Genomic DNA, 15045 nt, shown 5'->3' on the forward strand with positions numbered 1-15045 from the left:
GAGAGGGGAACGTATAAATAAAAACTAATAAAACTTAATAACTTTTGAACCACCCAACCAATCGCGATCAAATTTTCGACTTATATGACGCTCGGGTCTTGAGTGTTTTATATCGTTTCACTTTGACGAGCCAACTTAGGGGAGCAGGAGGAGAGAGATATATGTAAACAAAATAAAAATAAAAATGATTTCCTTTGTAACTTCATCACTCTTGAACCACCCGACCGATCTCAATCAAATTTTCAACATACATGAGTTTAGGGGCAGGGATTATTTTAGGCTATTCACTTTGACAATGCAATATATGGGAGAGGGAGGGGAAGAGAAATTTATATATGATCAAAAATGACCGATATTAGTGTTGAATCCATAGTTTTCGGGGTTGATGAGAGAAAAAGTGACACTTCTGATGCTGTTACAATCTAAGTTCAGCCCTGAGGGGGTAGACATTTAAAATGATCGAAAATGACTAATACTAGTCTCGAATCCATAGTTTTAGGAGTAGTGAGATTAACAGTGACAATTCTGATGTCATGTGCCGCAGCACGGAAGAGGGGGAGGGGGAGCTATATATAATAATAATCGAAAATGAGCAATATTACTGTCTAATCCATACTTTTCAGGATCATTCAGATGAACAGTGACATTTCCGATCCGTTTAAATCCAAAATCAGCCCTGCAACTTGGAGGAGGGGGAGATAGAGATGTATAAAATGATCGAAAATCGCCACTGTCAGTGTATGAGTGGATCAGGGTTCGATTCGGGTTGGTCCCTGTTCGGGTTAAGCCAATTTATAACAGTAGCGTGGTTGGATTCTGATTGGTTCCCGGATGGGAGTAACCATATATTGTTATTCTGGGTTTGTTCCTAACTTCCAGTAATGAATGGTCAAGTGATAATGAAATAGAACACCAGTTAATATAGAGATAGATCTACACTCTCGGTCGTTAGATTCGGGTGCATTCAATAACCGCAAAAGGCTGACAAGCAAGGGGCGCGATATCGAGAATCGAATTTCGCAATAAGAGTTACATATACTGAAAGAGCATCAGGTAGTTAGTAAGTTACCAAATTATTAGCTGCAGTCCGCCAGTAGGGGAAAAGTTATGGGAATGTAAAGTTCAGAGCCTGGCGTACGAAAACCACACAAAATGTAGCGTTTGGCTTGTTCCTCTTTGTATTGACAAGAGATAATGAACTCTAACGTATTCCCATCACAGAACATGATGTTTGACATAAGAAAATCTGTATGAGAAGAATTGTCAGTGTTGCCATCCACAGAAATTACAGTGTTGCCCAAATAAGAATACCGCGAAAACCTTGGTTTGCAGCGAATGAAAGAGTGAACACAACTGTGTTTTGTGACATCATGTTTTCGTGGTTCGCACGGAACTACGTTTTACATAATTCGTTATTTAGTTTGTAAGAATCAAAGTAGTTATAATATACTTGTATTAACATTCCAGAATATTATTTAAACAGAAGTGCAAAAGCTACCAAGAGAATATGTCGAAAGCGCAGAGGTCGGAGTTTTATAACAAAGTGTTCTGGAATAGCATTCCCAAAAACAGGGAGAACATCTATCTCTTGCTGGACTCGAGGAACCCAAACAAAGACGACGAGCTTTCCGATAAATTTGTTCCTGCAAATGTCACATTCAGGAAGCAATTGATCCCGGCTGGATGTACAGGACTGATGCAGCAATTGGACGAGTACTTTTTCCGTCCTTACAAGAACTTTGTCAAGTTCGTCACTGACACAATTGTCTTGTCGCAGGAAACGAACATCTGGAAAAGTGACAATTTCCTGCGTCTCCAGTCGTTCACGCTGTACCAATTCTGTGCTCCCCTGTTCCGCAACATAATTCGCTTTGCTTTCTATAAAGCGGGATATCTGGACATCGCACCGGAAGCATTCCAGACACCAATTCAGTACTGTTTTGATTCCCTTACCACAGAAATAAGTTATCACTGCGCGTCGCTGGCTATCGTCCGATGTGCATATTGTACTAACTGTTTTTGTTTGGATCACTCCATACTTTCTGCTCTTCATATCAATTATGTGGCTTAACACTGTCATTTACATAGCTATCTCCCCTTCCCAAACAAATACCATTTGCTATTGCACAGACAAACAGGTTATTCCTTCTGTCTGTCATAGTTTCTCATGTTCACTTTGCAGCCCCATAATTATGCCCTACTGGCGGACTGCAGCTAATAACGTGGTCACTTCATGATTGATGCTCTTTCAGAATATACTTTATAACCCGTATTGTGCAACGCAAGTCCCGATCACGTACTATTTGCTTGCAAGCTTTTCGAGGTATTCTTATTTGGGCAACACTGTAATTTCTATGGATGGCAACACTGACAATTCTTCTCATACAGATTTTCTTATGTCAAACATCATATTCTGTGATGGGAATACGTTAAAGTTCATTATATCTTGTCAATACAAAGAAGAATAAGCAAAATGCTACGTTTTGTGTGGTTTTCGTACGCCAGGCTCTGAACTTTACAGTCCCATAACTTTTCCCCTACTGGCGGACTGCAGTTAATAATTTAATAACTTACTAACTACCTGATGTTCTTTCAGTATATGTAACTCTTATTGCGAAATTCGAGTCTCGATATCGCGCCCCTTGCTTGTGAGTCGTGTGTCCACCATCACTGGCGAGTCCCGCATATTACGGTTGCATCGATAACTTCAAAAGAACACTTGAGGTGGGAACAACTAGCATAGCTAACACCAGATGGATGCAGAGAAGCAAAAAATATACCTTTGCACTGCGCTACTTTCGATGTACTTTACCTGCAATCTGATAAAATATTAAATTATGCACATAGTACGGTATGATACTTCTCTTTCACATACTAAAAGAACAACACTAAAAACCATACACAGTAACTGTATTATGTATTATCTCATGACTAATAAAAATAGCTTATGCACCAAATATTTTTAGTATATATATATATTTCGACTTTTAAGAAAATAGGAACATACTGAACAACACTAACACAATATATATTGATCAAATAAAATTTAACGATAATAGCCCTTAGAAATCGATTCAGACGCGCGCGAAACGATAACGACAGAAATGCACGGATTTCACGGTCACAGAACATCAATGGATTTCATGAGGATTCTGAAGACAATACTAAAGGCATTTTATTCTTCTTTTTGCATCACTAAAAGAAATATTTCTTACGATTTCCAACATGAGAGTCCTCTTATGTGCAATTCCACCTGTTGTATGATATTCCATTTTCGGCTTCGTTTTCGTAAGTTCATTAAATTATTATAACTTAGAAGACTATTTAAGTTAAAATCTTCATTTTTAACTTACTAGCGCACCAGACATAAAATTATATTAAAAGCTCTGTTACTTGTATTATTCACCACATATTGGAACTATATGTCAAGTGCTTTAATCTAGTTCGAAGTTTTTGATTGCACTCTCTTTGTTCACTAAAACTGAGAATTACTTCTCGGGTGCTACATCCTCTTTCGATGTTGAAATTGTACTTGTTGCGCCAAGTCCTGGCTGCTCTTGATTCCTTGCAGAGCGTATGAATATACTAGTAGAATAATAAAAAAAATAGTTCGCATCAAACATTTAGTTTTTATATAAGTGCTTCAATAATAAAAAATAATTGATTAATTATCACTTGATTGGGAACACATTAATTATTTTAACGCACAAAATAGTATAAATAATTGACGACTATTAGGAAAAATGTACATTATAATGTATGATCCACTGCTGTTGCTTTGGAATCAACTTTGCGTGCGTGTGGATGAGGGCACGATCAAATACCTTTCTAAATATGGTCCGGCGAGAGGTGCTGAAATGGCTTGAGGAATGAGGCACCTTCTGGGTAGAAAAATTCCACTGTTTCGCTTTTCTGCGAATTCCGACTGGCTAAACATTAGTTCCAAGAACTGGCATTGGAAATACGAGGGTTGGTTAAAAAGTACGTATAACAATATCATCATATATGGTGCGCGACGGGAATGTTCACTTATAGTACTTGGTAAGTGGGCAAGAACCCTGGAATCCAATTCTTCATGATTACACTTCACCATGATAACACAATCATAATACGATTGGGTTGCCTATTTCAGTAGTTCACCAAGGGTTAAAGTCATTCTGAGATTCTTCACTCTAAAGTGTAACAGTTCGCATGTTCACTCGGACACACAGGATCACGAAAATCCGAACGATAATGAACGCGTGGGCTATTTACGGTAACGCGTGGGCCATTTCATAAATGTCTTTCAGTCTTTTCTTTTTATAATTCATATTTTCTTTTTATTTTAATTATTTTATGGCATGTGAATGCAAACACAATTTCAATATTTAAATGAAAGCCAATAGTTATCTATGACTTAACATATTATTCAACATACCTAAAAATTCAACATAAACATTGTATTCAATATCATGTTTCAAAACTTAAGCTAAGTTACACAAGTACATTAATATATTCAAAGAAAACGTTATATTCAATAAAATGTTACACTTAATGAAATATTGTATTCAATGCCATTTCAGAACTAACAATACACAATAACACAATTAACACAAACCAAACATATTGCGATAAGTTTAAAAACAATAGTAATTACTTTAACATCATATAATGAAGCGATATTTACTTATTCTAAAATAAAACATGCGACACTATTTAGCAACAGCAAATCTATCAATAAATGAATTAAAATTACTATCACTTCACTTTTCATGAAAGTGATGATGCTCCTTGCTATTGAATACACAAAGAAATATTTATTACACTTGACAGAAATAAAATATTTAAAACATTGACACCATTCATAAAAATTCAAAGTTATAAATTCTTTTACATTCTAACGTGAGATATTTAACAAAAATATTCAAAATAGTTCAATAGAACTAAAATATAACACTGGAAGAAATAATATTTCATTTATTTGAAATGAAATATAACTTAACAGATGTGAGCTCGTCACACTCGAAGTATATATAAATATACCGCTTGCATTAAATGTACAAGACCCTACCCCAATTATTTATTTATATATTTCCATCCCCGAAGCAAAGTGGAAAGGATAGAAAATAAGGTTATAACATCAAAATAATATAGAGGGGACAAATAAGAAAATTGCGTTGCAAACGCGTTAAATAATATGATTAACCCACAATTTGGGAGGGATCTTTGCTCCCAAGAACTGGCATTGGAAATATGAGGGTTGGTTAAAAAGTACGTATAACAATATCGTCATAAGTGTCGAATGTGTTTTCTGCGTCGCTTAGATGAACAGTGATACTTTCGATCCCGTTTAAATTCAAATTCAAACCCACAACTTAGGGGAGGGGGAGGAAGATATATTTAAAAATGATCGAAATTGACTGATATTAGTGCTGAATCCACATTTTTGGGGGTCGCTGAAGTGAAGCTGGAATATATATATATATATATATATATATATATATATATATATATATATATATAGGGTGTTAATGAACTATACCGACAAAGTTTAAGAGGTGATTCCTCATGTCAAAATAAGAGAAAAGTTCATATGAACCTATGACGAAAAGTGCATATTTTCAGAACGAGGGCTGTCCAAAATCGCGAAAAAACTAAATTTTAACAGGTTCTGTTTCGAATTCCAGAAACTGATCCTTATCAGCGCAAAGGAAGTCACGCATACACAATTGAAAAGTGCATATTTAATCAATTTTCAATAGGTGTACAGGGTATTCCCTACAGAGTGTAATTCTCAGATATACTTTCAATAGTTTTCAGATATGGGCTGATTTCAAGGAGGGTCCAAAGTAGGCAAGAGGAAAGGCTTGACAACAGTGAACATCCAATGCTTTGGAGGCAAGTTGGAAGTTTTAGGAACCGGCAGCTTCATGTTTTTATGCGTGTGTGTGTGTGTGTGTGTTCAGAATAATGTGTGATGCGATGTACTTCATCACGGTATATTTCGCGTTTTCTTTACTTATAAGGCTGAAAGAAAACATCGCAGCATGCGTTTTCCCGAGTAGACGAAACCGTGCTGCTGACGATGCTTAACACTTCCGGCATCGCGCCAAAGGATTCGGGGTTGACTGCTATCAAGACTTATCGTGCCTACTTTGGACTAATCATAAAATCAGAGTATATCTCAAAATTCGGTTGATGGCATGTCCGAGAATTTCATCCTGCGGGGAATACTCTGTACACTCATGGAACATTAATGAAATGTGCATTTTTGGACTGGGTTTGCATGAGCTTCTTTACGCTGTAACGACCGGTGACACTTCTGATGCCGTGCCATGCAACATGGAAGAGGAGAAGGGAGAGAGATATAAAAATGATCAAAAATGGCCGATATTTATGTCTGTTCCGTAGTTTTTGAGATGAAGAGTGACACTTCCGATCCCGTTTAAAACCAAATTCAGTCCCGCAACTTGAAAGAGGGGGGGATAATAAAATGATCGAAAATGACCAATATTAGTGTCGAATTCATGGTTTTCTGGGTCACTGAGATGATCAATGATCTTTCCGATGCCATTTAAATCGATGCCATTAAAAACGAAAACAGCGTATTTCACGGGTATTAAACACATGTGCATCTAAATTTTCATTACAGCGCAGCGAAGCGGGTAATATATGCTAGTTTAACATAAGATTGAAACAGACAAAAATACGACAGTTGAACTATCTGAAGCTAGAGTAAATTAACTTCATTTTTGCCGATTTCTGGGCGAATGAATCTTATGCTACATCGTATTAAGTATAGAAAGGGACGTAATTGTCACGAGAAACCTATTTTCGATGACAGCAATTAATTTCAAATCCTTTGTTTTCGGAATCAGTGATCAAATCATATGCCATCTCGTAAGAAACTTGCAAACTGTGTAAGCTAGTTGCAAAGAGTAGAAGGTACGTTATGCGTATCATTAGAATCAGTCACTATGTTAACCGATGGGACTATCACCCAAATGAAAAATCTATTAAGCGTGTAATAATTCACTAACGTTTATATTCTGGCAAAAAAAAAAAAACTTATTTGTTGTCATCAACCACATACTAGCTGTACGATGGCGTAAAAGAGAAAGACAGGGCACGTATTGTGTGAAGTATGTCATTTATAAAGACTGCTATACTACTGCGTTCACAGTGAAACATAAATCCAATGTATAAAGATAACCAAAAAAGTTCTGTCGCTTTTTCACCCACCATAATTCTAACATCGATAAGTCACTTAAGACGTAGCTGGAAGATCAAAAATAGTCCCATCAGAATCGACCACCTTCTGCCAACGTTCTAGAATTCCATGGATTCCATCGCGTTAGTACTTGGTGAGCCGTGAAGCGAAGAAGGTATTAAGTGCATTTCGCACCTTTACTAGGGATTTGAACTGGCGTCCTCTAAGGTGATTGTCCAAGGAATGAAACAGATGGTAAATGGACGGTACAATGCCCGGGGAGTATGGCGGATCAATAGTGTTTCCCATCCAAGGCGTAGAATGGTGTTCGGGGTCATCCTAGCCACGTAGAGCTTAGCGTTGTCCTGTAACAGATGGACCCCTTTGAGATTCAGAAGTGCGGGCTCCAGAGTATTAAGTTGTTCTTGAACACGTCTAAACTGCTGACAGTACACGATTGCAATTGATGCTCTGACCAGTTGTTAGCAGTTTCCGATGCACGATGCCACAAGTAGCCCACCAAACACACACAGAACATGCGTCGGTGCAGTAGTGTTGTCGGAACCGTTTGTACCGACACCGTTTGTTGTCGGAACCGTGCAGTAGTGTTGTGGTTGTTTGGAACCCGTTCATGGGATGCTAACCAATGATGACGGCGCCGCGGAGCTTCGTACAGGACCCACTTCTCATCACATGTAAACTTCCTGTGCAGAAATGGCTCCTACCTCAGACGAGACAGCAAAGAAACATAGGTCTTTGCTCGTGTTGCTTTCTGGCCCGGAGTGAAATCATGTGGGACCCATCGACCCAACTTGTAGTGCTTCCCAAGTTGATGGAGATGCTGCCGAATGGTTTCTCCACTCACACTGAATTGTAGTCCAAGTTCCTCCCATGTTTGGCCACTGTTCACCTCAATTGCTGCCTAAAGATATTTATTTTGTACATGTGTTGGTCTTCCAGCACGTGGTGTATCTTCAAGTGTTTCGTCACCGTCCCTAAACTTGTTAAACCACCGCTATACTGTCCGCGTAGTCGCGATATTATCACCAAAGGTCTGGCCTATCTTCCGCCCCGCTGCAGCGGCGTTTGACTGCAGTTTGAACTCGTACAGCGTACCGCTCTTACGACACTTTGTGGAGGTCTTATGTTCACTCTGTCTTTTCGCAAATTCCACAACCAGGTAGTATGTTATACCCACACCAACAACTGAAGTAGTGTAAAAAATGATCGGTCTGGGCCATATTAGAGCAATCCAGGTCCCACCTGATGCGAAGTATTCGATAGTCCAGTGTCGCACGATATTCCATGACCCATATACCTTCCAACCATGGAAAATCGAACACCCCGAAAACTCGTTCTCTTTTATGACCACTTTTTTGGGGTGTATTTATTCCTTTTATGAGCACTTTTTTGGAGTGTATTCGTTCCCTTTTATGAGTACGTCTTTAACAGCAAAAATTACGTAAGACTATGTAACACAGCAGAAGTAATAAAAAACAATGAACACATTTTTCAACCCCTACGTAACATAGCGGAAATTACATAAGACTACATAACATAGCAGAGCTTATAAAAGGAATAGAACAAATCTTTAGGGGTGTATTCGTTCCCTTTTATGACTACTTTTTTCAACGCCTATTTTAACATAGCAAAAATTACACAGAGACAACGAACACAACTATGTAACATAGCAGAGCTAATAAAAGGGTATGGTTTATTTTTTCAACTCTTATTTTAACACAGCAAAAATTACATAAGACTATGAGCACATGTTCCAACCCTATTTAACATAGCAGAGATTTGACTAGGTATAAGAAACGTTACGATCACCTTATTAAACCTTATGTAACTTAGCCTAGGGGTGTACTCATTCTCATTTACGACCACTATTTTCAACCCCTATTTAGCACAGCAGGGAAGTACTTGTTTCCTTTTATGAGCACATTTTCCAAAACCTAATTAACATAGCAGAGATTACATAAAACTACGAAAATATATTACAACCCCTGTTTAACACAGCAGAGAAAGAACCAATAGCAGAGGTGTACTCGTTCTCTTTTTCAACCCCTTTTTTAACATAGCAAAATTACTTAGGACTACGAACACCTACCAGAGCTAATAAAAGAGTATGGCACCCTTTTTAACCTTGTCTAACATTGCAAATGCTACTAACATAATTTGGGGTGTACTCGATCCCTTTTATCAACCTCTATATAACAAAGCTGACATCACAAGTATTCATCGACTACTACATGTCCCAAAAGTACTTACAATCGAGGTCAAAGGTCAAATATTTCAGCCTTTATAACTTCTAAACGGAGCAATGTATTGAGGTGCAGTTTCCACATTTAGTAACATGTCATCAATTACTACATGTCCCAAAAGAACTGATCATCGAGGTCAAAGATCAAATATTTAAACCCGAATAATTCGTAAACGGAGCCACATATTGAGGTTCTGCTTTCACATTTTAGTAATAGGTCATCAACTACTATATGTCTCAAACTTACTGATCATCGAGGTCAAAGGTCAAATACTTAAACCCGAATAATCCACAAAAGGAGCGACGGATAAATATGTGTGACCTATTTAATTTTGTACCAAGTAGAAAAAAGGAAAGAAAAATCAATTTGATTGGCTTATTTACTTTTGTATTAACGAGAAAAAACGAACGTCCATTTTAACTAGCTGAGGATTTTATACCATTTTGTAGTATTCAAATAAACGAAAAAACCGAAGAAGGGCCACTTTAACTAGCGGACTATTCAATTTTGTGCCAAGCAGAAAAAGTGAAGACGATTCATTTTACCTAACTCAGCATTTCTTTATCGTTTTGGGGTATTCAAATAAACGAAGGGATGAATTTTTGAACTAACTAAATTTTTGAACGTAAGATTTAACCCACATGAGGTGCCATTGGTTACAGAGGAAAAATATTCAAATGGAAGAGAGTAACGTCATACATTCAATTTTAACTTAATTCTGTAGAACATACTCCATAACAATTAGCGTTACTAAGAGATAATTGGTCATTTAGGATCACCATACTGTTAGAGGAAAAGGAAGAAGAAAAAACAGGATAGAATAATTAGATGCAGTTACGAAGAAGAGATCATATCAAAGTAAAATTCAGCTCTAGAAGGAAAAGTTTTCAAAGTTCCTTGTTGCCCACCATCGATACGAAGTTTTCAATGTTCCTTGTTGCTTCTCGATATTAATACACTTTAAATAAAATAAAAAAGGAACGTTACGAATGCGTTACCTAACATTTGCGTATTGTTAGTATAGCGTATTGTTAGTAGTTAGTATAGCGAATGCGTATTGTTAGTATAGCGAGGGTCCTAAGGTACAATCAAATATGTTTTTTATATAACATAGGGCACCTTACTAGTGTGGAAGGCAAACGGGTGTTAACATTATTTTCTTTTACTTCTTTGCTTTAGTGTAATTTCATTAGACATTTCTTTTATATGACGGGTTGCATTGCAATTAAAATTTATTTTGCAATGCAACTTGTTTAGCATTCTGGTCTATGACCCTAGGATTTTGCTTATTTAAAGCAGAATATTTCTTTAGTTGGTACAAGACATTCGAATTTAAAAATATAGTACCATATCTTAATGACCCTTCTTCGTTTATTTTGAATGGAATTCAAAAAGTGCACAAACATAGTATTATGGCTCTCCTTCTTGTACAAAAATTGGACTGGAAAAAACTTTAAAATGGCCCTTTCTCTGGGTGACAGAAATATACAAAATAGTACAAAGTCTAGCACCACAATTAAATAGGCCACTCTAATTTATTTCTTCGTTTATTTGAATACTTCAAAATGGTATAGAAATTCTTAGTTAGTTAAAATGAACCTTCTTCGTTTTTTCCTGGTTGGTAAAAAATTGAATAGTCCACTCAATATTCCTTCGTTTATTTAAGTAGTACAAAAAGGTACAGAAATTCTGAGTTAGTTAAAATGGCATTCCTTTGCTTTTCCTCGATGGTACAAAATTGAATAGGCCACTCTAATTTATTCCTTCGTTTATTTTACTAGTACAAAAGCTATGATGGCCCTTCACTTTTTCCAGTTAGTACAAAAAGAAATAGTCCACACAAATTTTATTCATTCTTCACTTTTTCTGGATGGTACAAATCTAAATACTCCATCCAAATTTATTTCTTTGTTTGTTTGAATGGCACAAAAGCTACAGAAATTCTGAGCTAGTTAAAATGTCATTTCTCGTTGGTATAAAAAGTAGGACACCTGAATGTATTCTTTTGTTTATTTGAGTAGTACATAACGTATATAAATTCTCAGCTAGTTAAAATGGTCCTTCGTTTTTTTCTGGTTGGTTCAAAACTAAATACTCCACTCAAATTTATTTTTTCGTTTTTTAGTAGTACAAAATGATATAAAATTCTGAGTTAGTTAAAATAGCATTTCTCGTTGGTACAAAATTGAATAGGTCACTCAAATTTATTACCTTCAATTATTTAGGTAGTACAAAAGGTACATAAATTCCGAGTTAGTTAAAATGGTCCTTTTCCACCTTTTCTGATTGGTACAAATTTGTTCCTTCGTTTTTTGGAGCAGTACAAAAGGTACATAAATTCTGAGCCAGTTAAAATGGTCCTTCTTCTCTATCTCTGGTTAGTACAAATTCATTTTCTGTTTATTTGAATAGTTCAAAAATGGTATAAAATACTCAGCTAGTTAAAATGGTCGTTCTTCGGCTTTTTTCTTTATTTGAGTACTACAAAATGGTATAGAAATTCTGAGCTAGTTAAAATGGAGTTCATTTTTTCTCGTTAATACAAAAGTAAATAAACCACTCAAATTTATTCCTTCGTTTATTTGAATAGTACAAGGTGATGTAAAGTTCTCAGCTAGTTAAAATGGTATTTCTTTGATTTTTCAAGATGGTACAGAATTAAATATTCCATCCAAATTTATTCTTTCGTTTATTCGAGTAGTAAAATATGGTATAAAATACTCAGCTAGTTAAAATGGTCCTTCTTCGGTTTTTTCGTTTATTTGAATACTACAAAATGGTATATTATCCTCAGTTAGTTAAAATGGACGTTCATTTTTTCTCGTTAATACAAATGTAAATAAGCCACACTCTAGTTTATTCCTTCGGTTATTTAAATAATACAAGATGATGTGAAGTTGTCAGCTAGTTAAAATGGTCCTTTTTCGATTTTTCTTGTTAGTACAAAAAATACGCCACTCAAATTTATCCCTTCGCTTGTTTAAATAGAAGAAAATGTAGAAGATACTCAGCTAGTTAAAATGATCCTTCTTCGGTTTGGCTTCGAGCTTGTTAAAATGGCATTTCTCGGTTGGTTTAATAAGTAGAACACCCAAATTTGTTCTTTCGTTTATTGGACTAGTACATAGGTACGTAAATTCTGAGTTAAGGAAAATGGTACTTCTTTGCTTTTTCCGGTTAGTACAATTTTATCCTTTGTTTATTTAAATACTAAAAATGGTATAAAATACTCCGCTAGTTAAGACGATTCTTCTTCGGTTTTTTCTCTGGTTGTTACAAAATTAAATAACTCACTCATATGCATTCCTTCGTTTATTTGAGTAGTTCAAAATGATATAAAATTGTGAGCCAGTTAAAAGTGGCATTTCTCGTTGAATCCCTCAGAAAGGTATAAAATGCTGAGTTATTTAAAATGGCCCATTTTAGGATTGACACAAGAAGTAAGCCACTGAAATTTATTAAATCGTTTCTTTCAGTAGTACAAAATGATATTAAATTCTTAGTTACTTAAAACTGTATTTCTTTGCTTTTTGTCGGTGGTACAAAACTAAATACTCCATCCAAATTTATTCTCTCGTTTATTTGAATAGTACAAAATGATATAAAATACTCAGCTAGTTAAACTGGACCTTCTTCACTTTTTTCTGGTTGTTACAAAATTAAATAGGATATCCAAATTTATTTCTTCGTTTATTTGAATAGCAGAAAAGGTATAAATTCTTCAGTTCGTTAAAATGGCGTTTTTCGCTTTTTCTGGTTAGTACGAATTTATTCCTTCGTTTATTTGAGTAGTACAAAATGATATGAAATTGTGAGCTAGTTAAAATGGCATTTCTCGTAGGTACAAAATTGAACAGGTCACTCAAATTTATCCCCTCATTTGTTTAAATTGTACAAGATGATATAAAACTCTCAGCTAGTTAAAATGGCATATCTTTGCTTTTTCCTGCATAGTACAAAAATAATACTCCATCTAAATTTATTTTTTCGTTCATTTGAATAGCCCGAAAAGGTGTAAAACACTGAACTAGTTAAAATGACCTTTCTTCGCTTTTTTCTCGTTAATATAAAAGTAAGTAAGCCAATCAAATTGAATCATTCTTCCCTTTTTTCTACTTGGTACAAAATTAAATAGGTCACACATATTTATCCGTCGCTCCTTTTGCGAATTATTCGGGTTTAAATATTTGACCTTTGATCTCGATGGTCAGAACGTTTGGGACATGTAGTAGTTGATGACCTATTACTAAATGTGGAAAACCCACCTCAATATGTGGCCCCGTTTGTGAATTATTCGGGTTTAAATATTTGACCTTTGACGTCAATGATCAGTGCTTTTGGGACATGTAGTAGTTGATGGCCTATTACTAAATGTGGTAACAATACCTCAATGTGTGGCTCCGTTTGCGAATTATTCGGGTTTAAATATTTGAGCTTTGACCTCGATGATCAGTACTTTTGCGTCATGTAGTACTTGATGTTCTATTGCTAAATCTGGAAATTCGCTCTCAATATGTGGCTCTGCTTAAAAGTTATTCGGGTTTAAATATTTGACCTTTAACCTCGACGATCAGTACTTTTGGGACTTGTAGTAGTTGATGAATACTTGTGTGATTTCTGCTATGTTACATAGGGGTTGATAAAAGGGAACGAGTACACGTCTCTTAGGTTAGTAACCTTTCTGCTATGTTACATAGTTGTGTGTTCGCAGTCTTACATAATTTTTGCTATATTAAAATAGGGGTTGAAAAATAAGCGAAACTCTTTTATTAGCTCTGCTATGTTACGTAGTCTGCTATGTTAAAATAGGGGTGCTGCTAAAATATGTTTTTAGTTTTATGTAATCTCTGCTATGTTAATTAGCGGTTGGAAAATATACTCATAAAAGGGAACAACTACACCCGTAGGGTATGTTACAGAAGGATTGAAAAGATGGTCGTAATCTTTCTTAAACTCCCGTAAAAGAATGCTATATAGCGGTTGAAAAATAAGCCATACTCTTTTATTAGCTCTGCTATGTTAAAATAGGGGTTGAAGAAAGTGGTAATAAAAGGGAACGAATACACCCCCAAAAAGTGCTCATAAAAGGGAACGAATATACCCCAAAAAGTGATCATAAAAAGAATGAGTTTTCTGGGTTTTCGATTTTCCATGATTGGATGGTACGTGGGTCATGGTGTATCGTGCGACACTGGACTATCGAATACTTCGTATCAGGCGGGACATGGTTCTAATATGGCCCAGATTGATCATTTTTACACTACTAACTGACCTTCGCCTTATCTCCATTCGCATTCAACTCACGGTGTGAGGGCCAATTGCACACAGACCTCGAGAAAAAGCGACAGAAGAGTCTTGGTTACCTTTAAAATAAAAAAAAGAATTAGGTAATATTTTGATTAATTTATTTCGCTGCAGCAATGTTTTTATAATGCTGTTTTTATAATGCTGTAAAAGTATAAGAAGTTCGTCCACGGAGTTCCCGTGGATGAGTGAGTAGAGTGAACGTCTACAAACTCACATAACATTTTGACACTGGATCAAATCATATTCTCTTTACCAATCTTATCTTTCTTTTTCATTTCTTAGAAT

The sequence above is a fragment of the Thermobia domestica genome, chromosome 9 (assembly GCF_964235325.1).
Source record: "Thermobia domestica chromosome 9, izTheDome1.hap1.1, whole genome shotgun sequence".
Taxonomy (NCBI): domain Eukaryota; kingdom Metazoa; phylum Arthropoda; class Insecta; order Zygentoma; family Lepismatidae; genus Thermobia; species Thermobia domestica.